Genomic DNA, 26328 nt, shown 5'->3' on the forward strand with positions numbered 1-26328 from the left:
TAACTTTGTTGCACTTAGATTAAAAATCCATCCTTCTTAATCTAGTTTATAATGTCCTTCATGAGCTAACCTCTGCTGACCTCTGAGACCTCATCTGTCCATTCACCCATTGGCCCACTATCCTCAGCTACACTGGACATTTTTCTATCCTGACACTTACCTAGCTTATTCTTAACTAACGACCTTGACTCTAACTTAACTCTGTGCCTGGAATGTCCCTCCTCCTCCACATTCTTGTGGATAGCTCCTTCTTGTCATTTACATATCAGCTCAAATGTCATCTTTCCAAAGAGGCTTTCCCTGACCATCCCATCTAAGTAAGGCCTATTTTTCTTATGTATTGATTTGTGTGTTTGTTCACTAGAGTAGTTCCATGAGAGCAGGAAGCAGATCTATCTTATTGAGGACACTCCTGGTGCCAAACTATCTGGGGAAGAGGAAGCCAAGAATCCAGTGCAGTCTTAGAAGATGGGGGAGTTGCTAATGGAAGGAACCAGGTCTCTGAAAGACTTCATAGAACACAGTACCACACTTTCTGACATCCCCTGACAACCTCATTGGACTGTGACATAGGCAAGAAATAAATCTTGGTTGTGTTTGCCACTGAAATTCCAGGGCTGTTTGTTACAATGGTTAACCTCTTCTGACAAATTTCATAAAATTCCATTTACCCTCGCTTTTCCTCACTACATATTATTCAGTTTAAGATTTGATTCACTGTCCTCCAGGAAGCCTTCCTTGACTTCCCTGTGACTGGCTTTTGTGTTCCCATGGCACCATGTGCACTGTTTCATCATGTACTAACCACATTGTATTATATACTGTCTCCCTCATGTGACTAAGTTTTTCCTGAGGTCAGAAACTATGTATTTTTCTTTTTTGTGTCTTTATGGCCTATTACAGTGTCTGGCACCACAATAAATCTTTGTTAGATAAATAAACCATAGACAGCAGGCAGTTCAGGTTTTAATGGAGGGCAACAGTATTTCTTTGCAATACCGGTAGAAAGAGTTAGAATATGAAATGAAAAGTGGGGAAAGGCTTTATGAGTATGAATTTATTTGAATGAAGAAAAATTTCAATGTTACTTAGGCTGAATAAAGACACAATGATCATTAAGTAATTCTAGAAAATAGAGATAATTCTAGATAAATGATCCTTATAAGATTCCTTTGATTCCTGTTAATTGCAATCCAATACATAAATATTGAAGACTTAGTATGAGCAAATTACTCTTTTTCGTATGACAAAGAAGAAAATACTTCTGCCAGTTAACATTTTATAATTCTATGACCTTATGATTCTGAACACCTACGTAAGATATTTTTAAACCTTGACAGTTACATTGGGAGATTTACATCAAGCACCAGCATTATGCAGTCAGAATTTGCATGGAGTTCTATCATCAAAGTTTTACTACAAACTGGTGCCACTGGGTCATTTTTACATTCAGACCATTGGTTAGTGGCTTCTCCCCACAGTGAACTGGACAGTCATGTGCCACTTGGCAGTTTTCAAGGTATGAGTTTATTCTGTTTGATGTTCTGTCAATTTCTCCAGGGGACAAGCAGCCAGATGGTTAATTGCCCTTCCTTAAGCACAGACACACTCACAGAAAAGGTGTGAGGAAGGACCCCTCCGAAAGAGGAGCCTCTCACACAGCAGGCTGAGCCACTGTACAGAGCTGAGATTGTTGACCCACTGATTGTGCCTGAAAGGCTTTTCAGCCACACAAAACCCTGGGCTTCCTCATTAGCATATCAGAGGTGGCGCAGTGGTGGGAAATACTGCAGGCAACAAAGAATGTGGCTCAGTGGCATTGTCTCATTGGTGCTTACAGAAGCAGAAAAAATGATAATCAGGCCGGAGTTGCAGTGATGGACAGATGTTGACATATTTTCTTGGGCAATCAACGTCTTCCACTCCCCCTCCATCAGTTGATCCATTCTCAAGACTCCCCGCCCCTCCAAGGCACAGTTCCTCAACCAATACACAAGGAAAAGCCACGACACAATCAAAACCTCTCTTGAGCTGAAACGAAGACACAGTTTCAGCTTTAACTTGAACCATGCCTGGAAGGGATTTGTCATTTTTCTCAGACTTGAAAGTCTTATTTGGAACATAACTTGATGATAAATAGGAGAGTCAGCTGCCAGTTACTAATACCATCATAGAGACTGAGTCACTGTTGATGTCACCGCGCCTCTTTGCAGGATCAGCCATCTCATTATTTTATACTGAAAGGGAAAAAAGAGGTTTAGTGAAAAAGTCACTTTACATTCTTATTGTCCTAAATTTTTCCCATCTCTGAAGTTTGAGACCAGTGTTCTATGCTCTATAGCAATGGCTCTCAACTGGAGGTGATTTTGCCCCCCAGGAATTGTGGCAATGTTTGGAGTCATTTCTTGTGGTCACAATTGGGTGAGGGGATGCCACTGGCATTTAGTGGATCGAGGCCAGGGATGCTGCTAAAGATGCTACCATGCACAGGACAGCAGCTACGATAAAGACTTATTTGGCTCAAAATGTCAAGAGTGCCAAGGCTGAGGAACTCTAGTCTATGGCCTTCTTTGTGAAGCTAGTTTATAAATTCTTACTGAGTCAAATTGCTATTGATAAATGGGCACCTTGAGGGACTTATAGCCCCGTGATCACTACATTGATTTAGAATATTGAACAGTTCTTGACAAAGAACAGGGCCGAAATTAAAATTTCTCATCCTTGGCTGCAATATTGAAAGATTTTATCTAAGTAGTGGGTGTAAAGATTGAGAAAATTGTATATTGAGCACTGAGGGGTAAAAATTTTCCTACATGCAGTAATTTGACTTTCTTACAGCCAACAATATGTCTTTTACTTCACGCTCAGCTGAGTCTTAAATATGCTCCAAATGGCATAAAATTTGATTGAAGAATTCTTCCTCCTCACTTGGAAATATTTATAACCTCTTGGCAAATGACACACTGGGACACACTATATGTTGTTCAATTATATATATTATATATAACATTATATATTATATATAAAATCAAATTTACATTTAAAATCACATGTTGTATTAGCTTTGTGTTTAATACCATGTTCGCCTGGCTTAAAGTTTTTTTCAACTCAATATTTACAAATCAAAATATCTGTAATTGTATGTATACATACATATATGCCTAGATAGATAGATATGTCTAGAGAAACATATATTGTTTTCCTTAGGTGTAAGTTATTCTATCCAAGTAACTACATGTTGACCAAACCACTCCAGATCCAAAGCACTAAAGATTATTGGTCACTGGTTGTTATATCCATTAGTATACAATTTTGATAACTGTCTTTCCACAGGTTAAAGTTGATTTTGTATGCCAGTAAAAAAAATTGCGGGTGATTATAATGGACTTTATAAAGAAGAATATAAAATGGAGACCAAATTAATTGTCTCAGTTTACCTTCAACTATCTTAAGTTATGGTCTACATGATATACAGTTTTGTTCTTAAAAGTTTTTGATTAAAATTACCCTATCGTATCGGAATTCATCAAGCCTAAAGCGCTTTCAAATTCACTTCACTCTCTGATGAAGACAATTTACCATTTGTAAAAATATTTTTGCTTCCTGTAAAACACAGTGTTATGTAGTCTAACACAGTGGTTCCTATTAGAATCAATTGGGCCCTAAAGGCTTACTCATTTCTTAGGCCCTGCTCAGACTGGTTGAATCAGAATATAAGAGGATAAGGCCCAGGTATTGATATTAAAACAAAACAACAACCACCACACACACATACACACACACACACACGCACACACACACACAAGAGCCAGGCAATTCAAACATACTGCCATGGTGGGAAGGCTGGCTGAAAACTCAGATCTAAAGCACAGACCATCATAGGCAACAGAATTGGCAGGTAAAATGGGAAAATATTGCCCCATAGAGATAGTAGGGACATTTCCCTGTTTTAGCCTTGAGCGGAGGTGGAAGGCAGGAATAGCCCAGGAGAATAAGTTTGGTATGTAACAATTTAGCAATGATTCACTTTTTAAATTGCCATCCTGTATGATAAAGTCTTCCTGGGGAACTATAATGCAAGAATGCTGGGATCCAGGTGGGGTTCTTAGTTCTGGCTCCTTCCCCACCAGCTGTGGGTGAGCTCTGTGGGTGAGCTCTTCCTTTACTCTTCCCAGCCTCAGTTTACTCACCTGTAAAATGAGGGGGCTTGGTTATGATTTCTACTGTTTCTGTTCAACTTAGAAAAATGAGTCATAATTATGAACTTAGAAAAAAATGAAACAGTTTAACATTGTATATTTTTCATAAATTTATAAAGCACCGTATGGCAAAATGAAAAAGAATTTATAAAGGATTTTTTGGCAATTTGTAATTCAGACATAAATTTGATCATATCAGGAAAATGGGCCTAGTGTTTTGGCTGTTTTCTATAGCTAAATATATCTTATACTGGAGATCAGCAAATTTTTCTGTAAAGAGGCAGATAGCAATTATTTTAGGCTTTGAAGGTAAGCCACAGAAAAGAAAATTGCAAAATCTTTAAAAAAATATATCATTTAAAAATGTGAAAAATAGGGCCAGGCACAGTGGCTCATGCCTGTAATCCCAACACTTTGGAAGGCTGAGACAGGATGATTGCTTGAAGCCAGGAGTTTGAGACCAGCCTGGGCAACACAGCAAGACCCTGTCTGTACAAAAGTAAAAAATAAAAACAATTTGCCAGTGCGTTGGCGCACACCTGTAGTCCCAGCAATTCTGGAGGCTGAGGCGGGAGGAAAGCCTGAGCCCAGGGGTTTGAGGCTGCAGTGAACTATGATTACACCGCTGCACTCCAGCCTGGGTGACAGAGCAAGACCCCGGCCCCCTGTCTGTGAAAAACAGGTAAGGGCAGGGTTTCATGATCCCTGTGTTAAACAATTAAAACGTATATTTGGATAAAAAGAAAATTATGTGCTTTTATATAAAAACAACTGTTAAAAGCTATTGCTATACGGAGAGCTTGAACCCAGGCAATAAGGAGACCTGCTGAAGAAGTTTTTACTCAAAGCCTGCATGGAAGCCACCATCATGTGCCCCCGTAACAAACTCATCCTAGTTTGCCAGCGACTTCCCCAGTTTAAGCACTGAAAGTCTCAAGTCCCAGGAAATGAGGATGACTGGTTATTTTACATCTGTGACTCTTGGAAAGGTTTCTTTTTGGAAAATCTAGGATCAAATTGAAAGGGAAAAAGCTTGAGATGGAAATGCTTTCAGGAGCTTTACCATATAAACAACAGGCAAAGATCCCAGCTGGAAAACTTTAAAGGGAAAATTGTAAGAGAATATTTTGCAGTATTTTTTTGGCTTGAGCTCAATGGATTCTAAATCTACCTTCCCATTAACAGCATCAGTTCAACAGGCTGTACATGAGGAAAGTGCTTATTCACAAGGTGTGTCAGGTCTTCTTTGTAGAACCAGTTTATACATCCTCTGGATATGATAAATGCTGGGCATTATGATGAAACACAATCCAACCTTACTACTCAGAAGTTACAGGATTTAGAATTATTTCCTGGGTTTGCCCAAAGAGGACATGTGACATGAAACTAGCTGTGAGCCTAACTATGAATAAAAAGATTACTGGTAGAGACCACTTCTGAAACAGTCCAGAATAAAGTGGGAGCAATTTTCTCAACATATTATTATCTGCATCTGTGATATTATTATCATAATTTGAATCTTTAAGACCAGAAGCTCAAAGCTCAAAAGGCGATTTTCTCTGAGGAACTTGTCTTGAAATTAAGTACACGACCTCCAGAGAAGTTTTGTTATAACCACATGGTTTTCCAGTTGTACTTCATCCAAACAGGAACACTTCTTAAAACATAAATATTAAAAAGCAGATCCAATAGTTCAAAAGAGGATGCCATTGGCTAAAACAAAACCAAGAATATAATTTAGAACCTTTAACAATATTCTTTCATTTTTTTCATTTTATCCAAATTTTAATCCCGTGTTTGAAGCTTCAAACGTGTCCTTTATGATTCATCCTATTTGGGGTCATAAAAGCACCTTTAGGCCGGGTATGGTGGTTCTCTCCTGTAATCCCAGCACTTTCAGAGGCCGAGGCGAGAGGATCACTTGAGGTCAGGAGTTCAAGACCAGCCTGGCCAACATGGTGAAACCCCGTTTCTACTGAAAATACAAAAATTAGCCGAGCATGGTGGTGGGTATCTGTAATTCCAGCTACTTGGGAGGCTGAGGCACGAGAATCACTTGAACCACTAAGGCAGAGGTTGCAGTAAGCTGAGATCACGCCACTGCTCTAGCCTGGGCAACAGAGCAAGACTGTCTTTTTTTAAGTAGAGACAGGGTTTTACTATATACTATATATAGTGAGCTGAGATCATGCCACTGCACTCCAGCCTGGGTGACGGAGTGAGACTCTGTCTCAAAACAATAATAGCACAATGATAATAATAAATAAAATGTTATGAAAAATGAATAAGAGTTTCCTGATTTCACTAAGTGAAACAGGAAGTTGATGTCCATCTGTCTTTTGGATTTGAGTGAATGGGGGTAGGTAAGTAGGAACTAATAGAACCTTTAACACAGATATTACATGCATATTTATTAATATATTTATATGGCAATACACACTGACACATTCCAGGAAAAAGGAGGTGAAGCAATACTTTCTATTTCCTTAAAATTCCTCCATGACCATGCTTAGCTTTTTCCTTTCCTTACAAACACTTAAACCATTCTGAACTTCCGTGGTTTGAGGTCCTAATGCTACATCCCATTCCCTTTATAGCAAAAGAAAATGTTTGTTTCCGTCTAGGAAAAGGCACTTCTCATTTTTTTTTTTTGTAGAACTAAAACATCAAACTGCTACCTAAATTATTATTATTATTACCAGCATTATTTTTCAACCCCTTAAAGGTACCAGCACCAGCTGATTGAGTGAGAGCTACTTCCTCAGAGGCCTGGGCCCCAGCGCTTCGAGGGTTCTCCTCATAGATTTTAGGTTCTGTTAACCCCAAGTTCTTCCATTTTTTTTCCCCGCAGGCCTGGGAGTGGCTGTTGTCTTCAGTAGTAGCAGCTACCTCTGTTACCTCCATGTTCCCACCTTCTCTTTTCAGTCCTGTAATGCCTATTTAACTGAGTCTCTATATTCAATATTAAGATTAAAATAACAGGTGTGTTTCTCCCTTTCTCAATTGTATTTTGATTGAGACTCAGCTCTACTGTAGGCCTCTAAGGCTCTGATTTCTCAAACATGCCACATGGTGATGAAAGGGAGCCTGGTAACATTCCTTTCCGTTTGTCCAGGCTTTACTGTCTCCTTGTTGAGATCTATGTACTTATATAAAGTGATCCCCAAAGAGGAATCCTCCTTTTGGGACCCTGCCTCCCCACTCCTTACACACATTTCTATTGCAACTCTGTGACACCTTCATGGATTGACCACACACCAAGGGTTCTGCCCAAGGGTTCTCTTTGATGTTTGCTCAGAAAAACCTATCTCCCTATCCCAAATAGCCTGGGCTCCAGGGCATTCTTATCACTCATTCCATCCTTCACAAGATAACTGACATTTTACTCAAGGTGGCTGTTTAGGAGAGAGTTGGCTCCTGCCCAGAAGGACATGCCTTAGCTGATCCAAGGACTCTAGACAAGCCCTAAGATTCCTCATTTTGGCCCCCCAAGGCACTTTTTCTTAGATACGCTTACATTCTTAAAGCTAAAATGGACCTTTGAAATTATTTATCATCTATTCTAACCTTTTCTTCTAGGGAGGATCTATAAATTATATATTTTAAAAAATTACAATCGTAGATGAATAAAACAAAAAGAAATGGTTAAATAGATAATTCAGAGAATACGAATTTTTCCCATGTCTGATGCTGTAAGGCAGCCAAGAAATCCAAAAGAAGTATTTTACATATGTGTGTATTTTTTTAAATAAAAATATATTTTTTTAATTTTTATCTTTAACCTGGCTCTACACATTGAGAGTTACCATCTCAATAAATGTCAGGTTCGGGAACTTGCAAATTCTATAGAGAACTAAAGTAATTTTCCTGTAATTATTCAGCAGCTGTCATTCCTGGAAACTGTAATTGCAGTGAAATAGAATGTTCCCAAATCATGATGAGGGGAGGCAATGTTCTGTGATCTGGGGCATGCAATGCCAATGAGGAATACAGCATATAATCTGTGTATCTAGAATCTAAAATGGAAATACTGCTAGGGCATATGAGGCCACCATTTGTTCAATTATTCAAAATCTCTTATAATGTTTTGGTCTCTCAAGCATCCATGGCCACATTCTGATACGATTCTATTTAATCCTCTGCATGTTCAAGCCTGATATCTGATTATGGTATTCTCATCTCTATAAAAACAACCACAAAGGATGGTTAACAGATAGAAAAGTGCCGCCAGATAGGAGGAATAAGTTCTAGTCTTCTGTAGCACTATTGGGGGTGACTATGATGAACAACAATTTATTGTATATTTTCAGCTAGATAGAAAAGCAGATTTTGAATGTTCTCACACAAATAAATGATGAGTATTTGAGATGATAGATATGCTAATTACCCTGGTTTGATCATTATACATTGTATACATGTATCAAAATATCACAATGTACTATACGTACAATTATATGTCAATTTAAAATAATAATAAAAGTAAAAACTCCCCCTTATGTACATTGAAAAAGCACTTTTAACAATGAATTTTGAGTTTCTTTTCCTGATAAATGTAAAACAACAGAGTTGAAAAACAGGGTTGGTTCTCTATAGTTATATTTAAATATCCTCATTCCATTTAGCGCTGTGGTTATCTACTAGTTATCTATTGACATATAACAAACTACCTGAAATCTTAGCAGCTTAAATCAGTCAACATTTTTTATTTCACAGTTTCTGTGGGTTAGGAATTCAAGAGTACCTTAGACGGGTAGTTCCAGCTCAGGAGCATTCATGAGGCTGCAATCAAGCTGTGGACCAAGGCTGCAGTCATCTGCCTGTTTTCAAGTATTTCATTCTTTTAGTTGCTATTGTTAACTGGGCTTTTCAATTATTTTTTTCAGTTTGTTCATTATTAGTGTAAAGAAATATATTAATTTTTGTGCTGATTTCGTATCCTGCAACTGCTGAATTCGTTTATTAGTTTCTAACAGGTTTGAATGTGTAATCTTTAAGGTTTTCTCTATATATAACCATGTCATCTGCAAACAGAGATCATCCTTCTTGTCAGTCGAAATCCATCATGAAAATAGCACTGCAGAGGGCTGATATACCCCTGTACTGGTGGGAATCAGCTGGGTGTGTGCCCTTGGACTTAACTCTTCATATTTCTGGGTCTGTTTCCTCACTTGCCAAGTGAAAGAAGGATGAGGAAAGAATGACACTGGTCTTAACTGGCCTTTTTCAGTCATTATCTTATCTATAGTCATTATCTCATATAATGTTCAAAGCAGAAGCAAAATTCTAAGCGGTGAGAACAGAGAGACTAAGCAATCAGGAGGACCACCTACCTGTAGCACCCAACTGTAAGGCAAGGAAGCAAATCCCATTCAGCCTTACCATAAAACCAACTGAGTCAGGTACTTCCTAAGTCCACTTGCAGCTGTCAAACCCCTGTGCCTTCCACCAAAAGTGCCCACATAGTTTATTTTGAGTTCTGTAGTCCCAGAGAATTGCTTTTCATTTTTTTAACAAAGATCCTTTAAATGCAAACCATTTGTATCATTTCCTTGATTTTCTTTTCCCCTGTGGAAACTAACCACTTTTGTACAGTGACTCCATTTTTAATTCATGAAAATAAAGAAAATAAATGATTGGTATGTAGGTCAGTTTCTGGCTCTCCCTGAGTTAGGAAACAAACGATCAGGACCTAGCTAGACATGTACCTAGTTCCATTATTCCTTAATACGGCTATTCATAGAGATGTTCCTGTGCATTTCACCTCGCTCTTTCCTTGTAACCTAGTAGTAATAAACCTCCAAAGAGCTGACTTGAGGCTAAGAGTCCAAATTTATTGCATCTCAGATAAATGTTTTTTTTTTTTTTTTTTTTTTAAGGTTTTAAAATAATTTCAACTTTTATTTTAGATTTCAGGGGTACATGTGCAGGTTTGTTACATGGGCATATTACATGATGCTGAGGTTTGGGATACAAATTATCCCATCACCCAGGTAGTAAGCCTAGTACCCAATTCCAAAACTGAAAATTAAAGAAAAAATAAAGACTGTAAAAAACAAAACAGAATATCTAAGGACTGTGGGACAACTACAAAAGCTATAACATATGCATGATGGGAATACCAGAGGAGAAGAAGGGGAGAAAGGAACAGAAGAAATATTTGAAGCAATAATGACTAAGAATTTCCCCCCAGTTAATGTCAGATGCCAAACTACAGATCCAGGAAGCTCAGAGAACACCAGGCAGGATAGATACCAAAAAGATCCTACACTTGGGCATATCATATTTAAACCTCAGAAAATCAATGATAAAGAAAAATATCTTGAAGCCAGAGGTGAAGAACAACTGCTGTAGTTTGAATATCCCCACCAAAGCTCATTTGAAATTTTTTTTTTTTCTTTTTTTAATTTCTGAAGTATTTATTGATCATTCTTGGGTGTTTCTCGGAGAGGGGGATATGGCAGGGTCATAGGATAATAGTGGAGAGAAGGTCAGGAGATAAACACATGAACAAAGGTCTCTGGTTTTCCTAGGCAGAGGACCCTGCGGCCTTCTGCAGTGTTTGTGCCCCTGAGTACTTGAGATTAGGGAGTGGTGACGACTCTTAAAGAGCATGCTGCCTTCAAGCATCAGATAAATGTTTTTTGAGGCTTTTGAGAACCTTCTGTTGACTTCACTAAACCATTTTTTTTTCTCTACATAGACATGGATTGTTTAAAAATGTATTTCATATAGTTATTTAAGAGGATGTGTCTTTCTGCTAGCCAGATGATTACTGTAGGATTATAAGCATATTGTTGAGACTTTAGTACATAATCTCTCAAAAAATTCAAGGAATGTATAGGGTCTTTGGTTGCTTTGTGTACCTTTCCCTTTATGAAGCCACCCTGGTACCCTGACCCCCTGTCACACCACGCTGGGGCTCTGATGAATCTACAACTTTGAAGACCATTCTCATGTGCCTTGTTGATTGATGGCCTTCTTCTCAAAGCTTCAGGAGGTTGGGGACACATTTTCCACTGCGGGAACATCTTCATATTTAAAATTAAAGCTGCAGCATAGTTCTATGGTTACAAGAGTAGCATTTTTAACTAAGGTGCCACCAAGTCACACATGATACAGATTCATCACTTTATGGTATTTGCCGTGCTTGACAGACAGAGCAAGACAGGCATTGGCTTCTAGCATCTGTCCATGTAAACCTATTTTTTGAAAAATGTTCACATCCAACCTTCTTTTGAGAGATTGAGAAGTAACAGGATGACTTTTTACCCAACCAAATATGAGGTTCTCTTATGAATCAGGAAGAAGTGTACAATGTTTATTTTAAAGAAACTTCTTATTTATAGCATTTTGCTTATTGGAGTGCTGGAGCTAGCTCACACCAGCCTATAAAAATTCACTGATTTTGTCCCACGTTTGAAAAAGAAGAAAAATACACGTTATGCAATGCCAACCATGTCCTTTTTTAAGATGGTGGGCTCCTCAGAAAAGACATTTATTTTTTTCCCCACAGAATTTATAACCTATTTGAGGAAAGAAGGAAGACTGGAAACACCAAACAAAGCAGTGTAACCTTGACCATAAGGACAAGCGGAGTCCAAGAAAGAAAGAGAAAGGAGTGGGCACATATGGCAGAGACCATGGAAATGCTGGAGTTTGGGCTAGGTCTCTAAGGACAGGCAGGACAGGAATATGGGCAATCAGGCAGAGAGAAAGTCATGGAAAAGTTATGGTAGGCACATAGAAAGAATAAAATCTACCATGAATAAGAAAAGCAAGCATAGAGCATGTGAGTGCAGTGATGTGGGGAGAGCTTGCAACTGTGGGACACAGTACAGTTTGTGCTGTGTCTCATACACATCATACGTCTTCTCATTCTGATCCTCAAACTGAGCCTGAGAGATGAAGGCTACTGAGGCTTAATTGGTGCAACACAGCTGTATAAGCCTGTGGTCAGAACAACAAAAAAAATTGTCTGCTATCCCTGGTTCCGCATTGTCCCACAGTACCATGTTGATTCCACTTATCGGCACTTTAAAGCATGTAATACAGAAAAGCAGCAACAAAAAAGAATTTTAAATGAGTAAATATATTTAACACTTTCTGGTTAACTCTAAACGTGTGGATGATGTTCTGGTTGGCCTTGAATGACAGTAAAGTGTAACTTCCGAGTAGGATTGCTTTCAAGAGTTCAGATAGGCTGGGCGTGGTGTCTCATGCATGTAATCCTAGCACTTTGGGAGGCTGAGGCAGGCAGATCACTTGAGCCCAGGAGTTAGAGACCAGACTGGGAAACACGAGGAAAGCTCGTCTCCACAAAAAATACAAAAAATTAGCCAGGCATGGTCGCACACACTGTAGTCTCAGCTACTTGGACAGCTGAAGTGGGAGGATCACCTGAGCCCAGGGAAGTCGAGGCTGCAGTGAGCCGTGATCACACTTCTGCACTCCAGCCTGGGCAACAGAGTGAGACCCCGTCTCAAAAAGAAAAAAAAAAAGAGTTCTGATACGATTTCTCTGCAAGGCATCCAACATATCCGAGCACACAGGCTTACTGTAGTCAACCCTAACTTTTGACAGGAAGCAGAATTATAACCAGAGCTCAATTTCTAAGTAAAAGAAAACACACAACAACTAAAACATAGTGTTATCTAAACTATGAGGGCTGGATTCTTAGGCCCCCAGAGAGTCAACTTTCCTAAAAGAAATATTTTTGTTCTTTTCCCCATACCATATGCTAAACCTCAAAAGGAATAAACAAGAACTGAACTTTTGAGTTTAAAAATTTCCAGTAACTTGAATCTCGTATGGTGTTGAGTGAAAAAATCCAGAGACAAATGGAATACTTCATGATTTTGTTTCTCTAAAGTACAAAAAACTAAGCAAAATCAATCTGTGCTGTTAGAAGTCAGCTTCGTGGTTATCCTTGGTGGCGTGGGAGTGGGGGTATGATGACAGGGATCAAAAGAGAGCTTTTGGGGTATAGGCAATATTCAGTTCCTCTATCTGAGTAGTGTTCACACAGGTATGCTCACTTTGTAAAAATTCATCAAGCTGTAAACTTAGAAGCTGCACATTTTTCCTAATGTATGTTATACTTCGGAACTTAAATATTTCCTGCACACTTAAACAGGGTAGAGCCAGGATTACAATACTTGAAAAGACAAAGAATGTTCGACATTGGAAAAATGCTCTATGACAATAGCGTGTAGTATTGGAGGCCTGGCTTGAGTAGATGTTAGGGTAGAGCAGTCTTAGGAGGTTTGAAGGAAAGAAGGCCAGGTAAACAGAAGCACTGGTACATTCCATCCTTCCAAATGAGTGCCAGAATCTAACTGAAGGATACTTGAGACAATTAGAGATATAATAAAAGGTCCTAGATGGCATATAATATCCAATATCAGAATCTGGCCCATCCTGGGGCTATTTTCTCATAATTCAACAAATTGGTTGCCCCTGGAGATCTTAATCCAGAAGGAAATGATTTCAGATAAAGAGAGAAAAGGCCACACTAATACGAGGTAAATAAAATAGACATTCCATTTTTAGTCATTCAATGAATAGAATACAATTTTAAAAGCAGAGTGTAGGGCCCCTTGAATCTTACTCACTGGTCTCTCTTCATAATTGTAGCAGATACACAGGATCATGAAATTTTTGAACAGAAAGTGGTATATAATTTAAGAGACATACTATTTTATCCCTTTTCTAGGTTTGCTAAGCCTCTACTTATGTCAAGTCAGCTCATTATAAAGTTCTATACCATGTTAGGTTAAGCTCTTACCTCCTATCCAAAATTTTCTTCTCCAAGTTATACCTTGGAGCAAATGTCAGATCTTTTTCTATGCCACAGAGCCTACTGGTGATCTGGTGAAGCCTATGGACTCTCCCCAGAGCAAGTGTTTAAATCCATAAATGAAAGGGCATGAGCTTACAAAGAAAACCACTTTTACTAAAATTCAGTTATCAAAATACTTTAAAACTTTAATATAGCAACATATATGCTTCTTAGAGAAAGCATTACAAACAAGAGCTGCCTGAGGTCTAATAGCAATTGTAATTTCAAAGTGTCAATGAGAACAAATGAATTTTTGAAATATCTGCAACAACTCTATTGTAATTTTTAAAAAATCTGTGGTTTCTATCAGTGAAAAAGTTACAAGTATTGATAAAATTCTGTGTAGGCTTCATGCACGCTCAAAAGAAATGCTAAATGTCAGTTAGGGGTTGATGAAAGTAAGGATGCAATTTTTTTTTTTCCATCCAAGCCCATAGACACCATGGATTCCACCTACAGACTCGAGATCTGTGAATCCCAAGCTAACAATCTCTGTTTTAGAGCATGCTCTCGGCCTATATTCAGGCTTACTAACCATTTAACAATAACATCCTTGATTTTTGTAAAATGGTTTAAATTATTGTGTAACATATAGTCCAAGGTTTCCCAAATAAAGAGTTTAAATTTTAGTATTAAGAGAAACTGTGCCTCTGAAAAATAAGAAGAGTTATCTGTAATGGCCCTGCTTTACATTTCTGCCCACATTGATTTTTATCTGTATTGACAGTAACTATATTAACTTTTGTGGCTTGCATATTTGGCTTCTCTGCCTTTTCTTGATTTTAGTTTTCCACTGCCATTGTATGAACCCAATTTTATGTGTTTCTTTTATTGAAAACCATCGTGTGTGTGCACGTGCACGCACGTACATGTGTGTATGTGTGTGTGTGTGTGTGTGTGCTTAAAAGGTGGGATGTAACTTTGGGAGGCCAAGGCAGGCAGATTGCTTGAAGCCATGAGTTTGAGACCAGCCTGGCCAACGTGGTGAAACCTCGTCTCTACTAAAAATACAAAAATTAGCCGGACATGGTGGCACACACCTATAATCCCGTCTACTTGGGTGGCAGAGGCACAAGAATCGCTTGAGCTCAGGAGGCAGAGGCTGTGGGGAGCCGAGATCATACCACTGCATTCCAGCAGCCTGGGTGACAAAATGAGACTCTGTCAAAAAAAAAAAAAGGTGTGATGTAAATACATAGATAAGAGTCATTGTCCTTGGGTTGCAGAGCCACCATGAGGATCTGGGTCTCCAAGGCCTTCAGACCCGTGCTGTTACCTAAACCCCAATACCTGCATACTCCTTGTCAATGTCATGTTTCCAAATATTTGCAACCCATGGTAAATACCAGACATAAGATCTAGAACTGGCTTGTACTGTGATTGAATATGGATTTGTATCTATGTGAGAGGGGTTATCTCCAGCAGAAAGGAACTGCCTTTTAAAAATATCCAAATATAGAATAACATTCAGTGTGCTGGAGTGTTGCATGCCTGTGGCCTGTCATTGAAGGGCAGCCGGAGGGTCTGCCAGGACTCATCTTTGGCAACAACATAATTTCCTCTCGCATTCTAATCTTCCCATTCTCCATTTAAATGAGTTTTTTTCCTTGTACTAATTTTATTTTTAAAATTCTAGGCTTGGGGGAAAATTAGAAGAGTAATATATTAATTATTTTTAAAGATAATCAACATCCTGATTTATTAATTTTATGGTATTGTCTGCATGATGTATAACAAATCTATTCTCTGGATTGGAAAGGGGCCTCCCAGGGAAGCCAGAGAGAGAAGATGGATGAATTGCATGATAATTTTCTTGGCCTTTATTTAGCAAATGCTGTGGGTGTGCTGTTTTTCACTGTTCAGCTTGAGAGTGAACATGACAATGGAATGACTCCAATTTAGAGGTAAGGCCATCCTTAAACATGTTCTCCATTCTTCTGCCTCTATGACAGTGACGTGATAGTACCTGACTCCTCTTTAGAGGCAAGACCACCCTTAATTATTCTCTCCATCCTTCTGTCTCTAGAGCTGAAGCAGAAATTACATGAATCATTGATAATGTGTTTCTCTTACAATCATCAAAGTCAGGTCCTTAAAACTTTGGGGTCTGAATGCCCACCCCTGCCAGCCAGTAAGGGCCAGGATCATCCTTAAACACATTCAAATGGTCTTCCCTGGAGCCAAGGATTTATAAACTTGTTACAGTCCTCCACACAAGTTCATGACTACAGGGTAGATGTTTTAAGTTTTGTCAAAGGAGAGACAAGACATTTTCTCCCTATCACTTGCTATATCTGTTGTATTTAAGGCTTACTGGTTTAATGTTCTTTTCCTCTGTTGTAGCCTACACTCCTCGTGCCTCATGGGTTCAAGCCTCAACATCTTTGCTCAAACAGGCCTGACACTTGAGCAGATAAAAATCTAAATTGGAGATCTAGGACCAACATCCATGAAAAATAAGGCATAGGCTCACCTATCAATGCTATAAATGCAATCAGAACATCAATATACAAGTCCTGAAGGAGTGAGAAATACCAGGCAACTCTCCTTATTCCATCTAATCTCCTTATTCTAACTCATCCTCTGCATAATTGTCCAAAAAAAATCTTAAAACTTTTATTTCTCTCTTATTTGCCACCCTCCTGTTCCTTTTGTGTATCACAGAGTAATAACACTGAACACTGATGGAGAGCTGACCACTACTGGGCATTATCCTAAGTACTTTACATTCCTTACCTATCTAATACTTGCAACAGCTCTCTGGGGTATGTGCTGCTCCTATCCACATGATTCAAATGAAGGAATCAAAGATTAGAGAGATTAGATAAAATGCTGTGGAATTCACAGTACTTTTTCACCAAATATTTCTATTCCTCCACTTTCAGAGAACATGCTAGGCTTGCACCTTGTCTTTGGCTGACACCATATTCACTGAATATGGCCCACTGAATATGGAAGTCACGAGTGTCATTTCCAGGCTGAGCACTGATTGAGGCCCCACGACTTTTCAGGGCTCTCTTTTCCCTTCTGCCACAGCGACTGACAACATTGAAGATGGTGGCTGCATTAGCAGCCTGGATCTCAGAGTGAGGAAACACGAAGAGAGCTCCCAGCTGCCTTGCAATGTACATGTCATGTTAAGAGATAAACAAACATTTGGGGCTGTTTGTCACTCCAGCATAGCCTATCCTCTCCTGACTAATAGAGGTGCCTCCTATATTAAACAGCTGGTCAATGGCAGAGATGATCTGACCTTAGAGTCCAAGCTCTCAATCAGAATGATATATTATCTTATTTAACATTAGTCGTGTCAATCAGATTCTCTCAAGCGTTTAAACAGAAGATAGCAGGAGAGAATTTAATAGCAGTGAAATAAACGAAAGAGAGTCAGATAGAGGGAGGATGCAGGAACTCATGAAGTTGAAGAATGGTAGGGAGAACCGATCATCCCAGTTCCCCTGACCCTGCCAGTTCTCAAGGTATGTTCCAGTCTAGGGGCATGGATGTGGGAGCATTTGAGGGATCTCATGAGATTTGTGCCTGCATAATTGTCACATTTTCATCCAACAGAATTTAATGAATATAAAACCAAACTCATTGTATTGTCTTTTGTTTTTGTACAAGACATAGTTTTTAAAGGACATTTTCTTCTTCACTTGAACATGAAACATGGCATAAAAGCATGCAGGGTATTTGATTATTTCAGTAAACAGTATCCTCATTTTCTCAGATCTCATCTTGCTCAAAATTCCTCAATAGCTCTCCATTGCCTATGAAATAAAACCTAACCTTATTAGCATGGACTAAACACACCTTGGATCTGGCTTCTGACTCATCTGCCCCCATCCTTTCCCATTACATATTACATCCCAGCAGCACTCATTAATAGTTATGCCCTCAAAATGCTATGCTCTCTCCTGTCCTTGCATCTTCACGTATATCATTTCCCTAAATGACTTCCCTGATTTCCATACCTGGAAAACTCCTATTCTTCCTTCAAACTGTAGCTCAAAGCCATCATACCGTATCAACCCCAGACCAACTACCTCTCCTCTCCCCTATGCTTTGAACGCTTCTTATATGTCCATCAGCAGAGGGTCTCAACCTTGGCTACCTACCTTGTGAGATAGGAATAGCACTGGGTAGTTGCAGGAGGATGGAAAAACCCAGACAACAGCTAAATCAAGAACCAGGCAAAGAAATCATAGGATAACAGAAAACCCCAAATAGGGGAGAGAAAATGACAAAAATCTTGGTCAGGGTGACGTGTCCATGACTCTTCTGGGAAAACCAACATAAGGGAGAAAGGGGGCAGTAATGGGGAGTTGGGGCAGGGCTGAAATCCCCTTCTTTTCCAGAATATCTAATGATTATTTTACCCCTTAATTTAAAAAAAACCCAAAAATTAGAAACCCATACTCCTTTGTGGGCAACTCATTCTTATGAGCACGCCCATACTTCTCTCTTAAGTGTGTACCTTTGCTTTGCAATAAAAGCTTCCTGTCTTTCACATCATTCCAACTTATCCCCAAATTCTTTCTTGTGACAGTGTCAAGAACCCAAAAAACTGATTGGGGCTGGGGTCTCACTAGTGTCTCACAGTATCTTTTAAAACTCCCCAAGTGATTTTAATATCTAAATACTACCTTTTTTTCTTCCCCAAACTGAAGACTCCAGACAAGCTATGATCATGCTTTTAATCTCATATAAGCCTAGTGCCTAGCCCTATACAGGAATAAATACATAGAACTTGAGTGATAACTTCTCTCACAATATTTTTTCAGCACTTCTCTCACAATATTTTTTCGTCACTAATGAATTCTTTAGAAAATAACTCCTGAGAGTAGCAAAAACTGCTTAATTCAAGTTGACCCATTTAAATATTTTTAATATTTCTACCAGCAAGTTTAGTTTATATTTCTAAATATATCCATCTTGGACGAACCATCTTCTATCACACTTAGAGAGGAAGGGAAGCTACCTCTCCAGAACTGATATTTTTAAATGGTTTTGATATATCTTATTTATTTAGCACTATCAGGAAAAATAAGAAATATAATTAGCAAGTTAGTTGCTTTCAAAAGTAATCATTGCCTGAAATGGGGATAACATGGGTAAGTACCTAGTTGTGTACCTGGTCCATGCCGTCAACAAAAAGAGTCAAACTCTTCTTGACTGTTCTATCAGTCTTAAGGGCTCTGTTTTAATGTTAATGCTGGTCAGCTGTGCCCAGATTCCAACGAGAGGAGGGTGTAATGAGGCATGTCCGACCCCTACTTCCCATCACGGCCTGAACTGGTTTTTTAGGTTAACTTTGGAATGCCCTTGGCCAAGGGGAGGGCCCATCAGTCTATTGCATGGCTTGATTTTTGGTTTACAATGCTGTATGCTCAGTAATGGCAGCTGTTATCATTGTGTGCTTCCTCTTTCAGGAAGGGCTGCCTTATTAAGTCACCTCACAGGAGGGCATCTGGAGATAACACTAAAAGAGGAAATAAGATGACTTGCCAGGCACTTTCTTTCATTTATGCACAGTCCATGAGATTTCCTGACCTCTTTCATCACAAACAAAGAGGTGTGTGCAGCTTTAGAAATTTAATGGACATGCTACCCATGTCATAAAGAAGAAACTGTTTCAGTTGTTTGTCTTCTCTTACTCCATTTGGCTACTGCTATATAGGGCCTGCTTTTCTAGACCCTTGTGTTTTCCTCAAATCTCTGATTCTACATTAACATGAAAAGCCTTTAGACTGATTGCTCTGAGATTAGCCAACTGTTTCCTAGGTTTGATCACACAATTCCACTCCTACACAATTCCTTCTCTCCTAGGTCTTGTGATTCCCCATCCCCAGCTGAGTCATTCAATTGCAATCATATTTAATTGTCTCCACCTGAGTGGCTTTTTCTTTGGGCCGCCTGCCTTTGTCAAGCAATTGGAGGCAACATTTATTTATGCACATAGCATTTCTAAGGATCCATGGTACAAAGTGACTCTTCCAGATGAAGTAAAGTGACAGCTCTCCACATGATAATGACAGTGACATTTGAATTAGCTGCAAGTCTCCAGAAACAGGCATATTTCAATTTAATTTTTATCCAGCTCAAGATGAACTTAAAAAATTGTTTTCAACCCTTGGTTTCATACTTTAGTTAATACCATGCATTAATTCAATGAGGTTTTTGTTTTATAGTTATGAATTCAGTAGTGGATTCATAATTATGACCATAACTTTTCACTGACTAGGGCTTCAAAAATTGATAAAGGAGGCACAGAAGAACAGATCTTCTTGGCATAGACTAGCTAGTTGTTGAAAAAAACCCCTCTCCTCTGCCTCCTGGGCACCCAGCCAGGCTACATTTCCCAGCTGTCCTTGCAGTTAAGTGTGGTCATGTGACTGCATCCTGGTCAATGGAATGCTGACAGAAGTAAAATGAGTGACTTTCAGGTCTAGCCCATTAAAAACCCCGAGGCACCATCCTCCATGTTCTTTCTTATTGGCTGCTGATAGCAGCAGGAGGCAGACAAATGCCTAGGCAGGTAGGGGCAGGTGCCTAGTGAAACCCCACCTTCAAGCCAAAGACAGTTTAAAGCCTGAAGGCCAAGTTACAAGTCAAATCCACAGACCAGATTGAGAATCTGTGGTCCCGTTTGGTGTGCTTTCCTTTGATTTATCCCCACCTTTCACCAATTTTACATATACCTACTCTTCCCTTATTGTTTTTACACTGTGCCCGTCTTTGATTGGTGCCTTTGTTTTAACTGTTTTTGCATACTCACACACCAACTGAATGTTGCCTTTTCCAATACTACCTACGGCCTGCCCCTCCCCTATCCTGTGCCTATAAAAAACCCAGACTGAGCCACACTGGGGGAAGAGATGACCTGACTTTGAGGAAGAGATGATCTCACTTTGGGGGAAAGGTGACCTGACTTTGGGGGAGAGGCCACCTGACTTTGGGGGAGAGACGACCTGACTTCAGGGAAGAGACAACTCAATCTTCCCATCCCCTCTCCACTGAGAGCTCTTTCGTCGCTCAATAAAATTCTCTGCCCTCATCACCCTTCAATGGTCAGCGTGACCTCATTCTTCTTGGATGCGGGACAAGAGCTCTAGACCCACTGAATGTGGGTAACCAGAAAGGCTGTGGCACTGGCCCTCTGCCCTCACCAGTGGGGGGCAGCACCCCACAAAACAGAAGCAGTGGCAGGGCCAAACCAGTCCCAGAGCCATGCTGGTCCTGGAGCCGTGGGCCAGAGAGGGACGATAGGCTGACTAGCTGCTAACATGCTGCAGTCCATCTGGCTGTGAACAGCAGAACAAAAAGAGCTAATAAGCACACTGTAACAGCCACTCTGGGGCTTTGGGGTCACAGACACCCCTGCCTGGGTACCACCACATTCCCCTTGGGGCAACATGCCTGGTCTGGCAGCAGGCCCTGCATGGAACTTGCTTCTGTGTCGGCACTTGGAGTGGCCAGCTGGACCCCACCCTCACTCACTCACGTGTTCCCTCCCCCTAGGGGCTAAGGATGCAGTTGTTGCAGCTGCAGGAGTTACAGGCCGGAATGCAAGCCAGATGTGGCCCGGTGGGCCGTGTAGAGGGTGTGCCCCCTGCTGCAAGTCTGGCAAAGGGGCTATGAAAAATCCTGTGTCACCGTGACCTTGTAAGTCCTATGTTAAAAAATGCAAAGCCACAAGACACAAGAAGCCTGGGTACCAAAATTATCGCTTGGAGGAATGTTACCCATCTATCAGGAATACCTCTTTTGGACCTTACATGAAAAGGAAATACATTTCTAGTTTCTTAAGCCACTGAGATTTGGGGTTTATGTGTTATCGCATACTTTTACCTTAACTGGTAAAGATAAATGCTGTACGTCTTAAAGTAAAGTACTATTTTTCTCCTAATAACAGGGATATTTTCATTGTTCACTATTTGGAAAATACTCCATACTAGGTGTTAATGTCATCTGAAATATGATTTTAGGAATAACTCTCTGGAAAATAACTTTGCTAGTCATGACATTCTTTCTTTTTCCTGAAAATGGAAGGTAAAGGAGGAGGAAAAAACCTCAATCGAGATGCATTATTCTAGTTAAAGCTCTAGCAATGACTCAGGTTATTCTAATAACTAAATTAACTCAGCGAATCAAGCAATTTTGGAAATTGCAAATTTCTCAGGGCTCCAAGCCATGATATACTCAATGTTTCAACAACAGTATTTCTACTTTACTACTAGGACACAACTTGGGCTTTGCTAGAAATTTTCTCAACATATTTCAGTACATATGGAACGTTGTAAATTATTTCTTATATAATATTTCTAGCACTTTGACCAATTTATTTGTGATCAGGGCAATCTGGATATGAATACATTACAAACTACTATGAATAAAAGTCTGTTTGTTTTATGTATGATTATATAGAATTAACTAGGTGGTGTTCATCAGACATCAGCTAAGATCACCCCCACCCACCCCTTTGTAATTGACCTGAAACTGACTTGAATTCCCAAAACTTGATTAACTCAATTTCCTCAAATATCCCAAGCATTTTCATATGAGAGTACAATTTAGTGAATGAACATTTGGAATGACAAGGGAAGAGGAAGTATAAATCTCTATACTAAAAAGCAATCATTTAAAATATGATTATTATGTATTCATATATTAAAGAAAGGACTCTGACCTTCATCTCTTCTCCTATTTCAGCTTTCAATTCCAGTTCATGTTACATACAAAGAATTTGGACTATTTCCTTGTTTCACTATCTCCTTTCAGATCATGTCCTCAGAGTTTCATTCTCTACACCTAAAGCACTCAATCAATGTAATCCTAAGTAAAGCTGCTCCAAAGGCTCAGGTGACATCTGTTAAAATAACTACCCTTACATACACACACACACACACACACACACACACAAACGCAGTATCCTTGGTTTATGTTTCTTGGTGATTCTGAAACAGTGAGAGAAATAATGAATTTTGAACATAAGATATAATTAAAAATAGTGCTCCTTAGAATTAACATACACATTACACACATTACACACATTACCTGTGAATTGTGAATCTTATTAAAATGCAGATTCTGAGTCCATAGTCCATTCTGGGGTGAGATCTGAGATTCTACATTTCTAACAAGCTTCCAGTTGATGCCAATGCTACCAGCATTTGGGCCACAGTTTGAGTACCTAGATTGTAGAACATTCAAATATTCATTGTAGGGTAGAAAAAAATTCTCACCCATTGTAAGGGTCATGGCTATGGCATCTATAATACAAGACAGATTAATGAGAGAAAACCATACAAATCTGTTTAATATAAATTTTACACGACATGGGAGTCTTCAGAAATGAATACTCAAAGAAACAGGGCAAACTTTTTATAGATAGTTGTGCATAAGTATTATTGGGGGACAAAAGGGTACGATCTTGTAAAATTAAATCATTCAGACTTAAAGCTGTTGGAACTTTAAATTATTTTGAGCTTTGAGAGGAATGTGACTATGTGGCATGAGTCATGTAGCATGCAGCTGCAACTTCTACTTTTTCCTGCAAATCATTAGGAAAGGCCTTGTGGCACCAGAGATAAGACCCCCTTCAGATCATCGCCCCTCCTCACAGAACGTTAAAGCAAACTACCTTGGAATGTAGCAAACTATAACCAACCAAATTGCTATACCATATATATTGACCTTGTATGGAAAATGTTGCAACTCTGTTAACTGCCTATATAAGTGAAACCTTAACTTCCCCACTTTGGAACGCTGACCCATTCTTTTATAGTCAGTGTTTCTGGGTGTCCATCCTCAAGCTTTGCACTCAAATAAACTCAAATAAGCACAGTTGATTATATTTTCTGAGTCTCATTATTTAAAGTCGACAGTCTAATGGTAATAAACTAGAGGGAACTCAGCAAGGCATGTTTGTTCAGATTCTTTTTTGTGTTCCTTTGCCTTCAGAGATAGGGACATTCCTTTCCTCAGGTATAGAAAGGACACCTCTGGAATGAAGGTTTTATGGCCTACTTTAGAGGAAGGTCAGATAATTCTTTTATGGCTTGCTTCAGTGGAGAACGGTGAAAGAAAGCTAAGAGTAACCTTCCTGCTTCTGCTATTATTTCAAATGCCAAGGTGCCATTTTTGGGGGTAGCATATCCTGAACCCCGTAACTATCCATTTACTGGTATTGTTCTGGTCACCTAAGAATCACATGGAGAAGAAGAGCGATTAGAAATACAGCCAACTGGACCCTCTTCCCTGGAAGTTCTGATTAGGTACACCTCTTTAGAAAAGTCTTTGGATGAACCTAACATTGGGAACCTCTGATTAAGGCTTCTGCTCCTCAAAGTGGGGTCCTCAAACAAGCAGGACTAGCAGCCTTCAGGAGCTCCATAGATACGTAGAATCTTGGGTCTTAACCCAGCCTTACTGAATAAGAATTTACTTTTTAACAAGAATCTCAGTTGATTTGTATGTACATTGAAATTTGAGAAGCGCTACTCTAGAATATCATAACAATACAGTGCGAAGAGAGAACTGGGGATATTTTAAGTGCAAAACATTAACATCATCATAGCCAACACTCACTGGAGAGTCAGAAAGTACGTTATATTAGTATGCTGTTTTACAATTCAAATTGTTTTCAGACATGTTTTTCTTATTCAATTTAATCAGTATCTCTCAATATCCTTCTGGGAGACAGGTATTATTCTCCTACTTTTATAAATAAATCTTGGTTTATTACTGAGGTTAGAAAGTAAGTTGTTTTTGTTTTTTGTTTGTTTGTTTGTTTTTGAAACAGGGTCTTGCTCTGTCACCCAGGCTGGAATTCAGGGACGCGAACATGGCTCACAGCAGCCTTGAACTCGTGGGCTCAAGTGATTCTTCCACCTCAACCTCTCAAGTATCTAGGACCACAGGCACACGACACCATGCCTGGCTAATTTTTAAAATTTTCTGTAGAGATGGGGGTCTCATCATGTTGCCCAGGCTGGTCTTGAACTCCTGGTCTCAAGGGATCCACCCACCTCTGCCTCCCAATGTACTGGGATTACAGGTGTGAGCCACTGCACCTGGCTGAAACTAAGTTTTATTCAACTTGGTAAGACTCATACATTTTAAAAGCTTACATTTACTATCAAGGGAAGAATCCTTAAAACAGAACTTGAATCTTACTCAAAATAGTCTCTCAGTCAATCAGTTAGTATATGTTTATGTGAAGAGGAAATTTACTTGCTCGTCCTGAACTTATTTAATGATGTTAAGCCTACTAAGTTGTAAATTAAGCAAGTTTGGAAATGGAAGCTGACATGCAGTTGAGGCTAGATATATTGTTATAGTTTTTGTGATACAAATATATTTTTCATGCAGTTATATACAAAGCTTTATATTCAGTGTCATGTTTCTTCAGACAACTGTTGAGGCTTACTGTCAGCTGCACTATTCTTCACTTACTCAGAAAACATTTCTTAAATACCAACTATGAACTGTCTAGGTTTTGGAGGTACAATACTGAGTGATAAACAGTTTTGATAATTGAGGAGTTTACAGGCCTAGACAGAGGACGACTAACTGCTGTGAGGAAGGGGATAGGAGAATCTTCAAAGACAAGGTTATATCTCCTAGAGGTCTGAAAAGACCAAGTGAGAGCGTGACAGGAATAAATGAAGGAAGGGTGTCCCAAATTGAGGGAATAACAGGGTCTGAGACATAAGGTTCTGAATGAACTTGAAATGTTTGGGGAGTGATGATTCATTTTGACCAGAGTTTCGGGGAAAAGGGGGGGTGCCTGGATTAGGAGGATGAGGAGGTAGCTTGGGGACAAACTATGGAGCCTTGGATGATATTCTATAGATCCTGAACATTTATTTTCTGTGTATATATATATATATATAAAGTGAGATCAACAAACAGATAATAATAGATAAGAGATTTTAAGCAGGGCAATGAGTGACCTCATTAGGTTTGGGTTCAGGGGAAATAATTCTAGGCATAGCATGGAGGATGGCCTAGAATAAACAGAATATTCTGAAAGTACAGAGGCTGGTTTGGAGGCTGTTGTTTAAGTGTTTAAGTAGAGGAGGTGCCTGATTTGGGAGATGTTTCTGAGACAGAATCAGGGCTTGTTGCTTACTTGAGTGTGGAGAAAAGGAGAAGTTAAAGACACCTGATATTTTTATCTGGGGACTCTGGGCAGATGATGATGCCACTAGCTGAGAGAGGACATTTAGAAAGAAGATCAAGGTGTGATGAAGCTAAAAAGGTTGGCCCTTAACATATTGTCATAAA

General features: G+C 39.3%; 1 long non-coding RNA gene across 1 annotated transcript in view; it reads right to left on the reverse strand.

Moving 5' to 3' along the window:
• Nucleotides 1-953: 953 nt before the first annotated feature.
• LOC134739035 (uncharacterized) overlaps nt 954-26328 on the reverse strand; it is a 38199-nt gene continuing 12824 nt past the window's right edge. Inside the window, exon 2 of the long non-coding RNA XR_010125416.1 lies at nt 954-2237. This is a non-coding gene — a long non-coding RNA (uncharacterized LOC134739035). The remainder of the gene's footprint in view (nt 2238-26328) is intronic.

This window comes from Pongo pygmaeus, chromosome X, assembly GCF_028885625.2.
Source record: "Pongo pygmaeus isolate AG05252 chromosome X, NHGRI_mPonPyg2-v2.0_pri, whole genome shotgun sequence".
Lineage (NCBI taxonomy): Eukaryota > Metazoa > Chordata > Mammalia > Primates > Hominidae > Pongo > Pongo pygmaeus.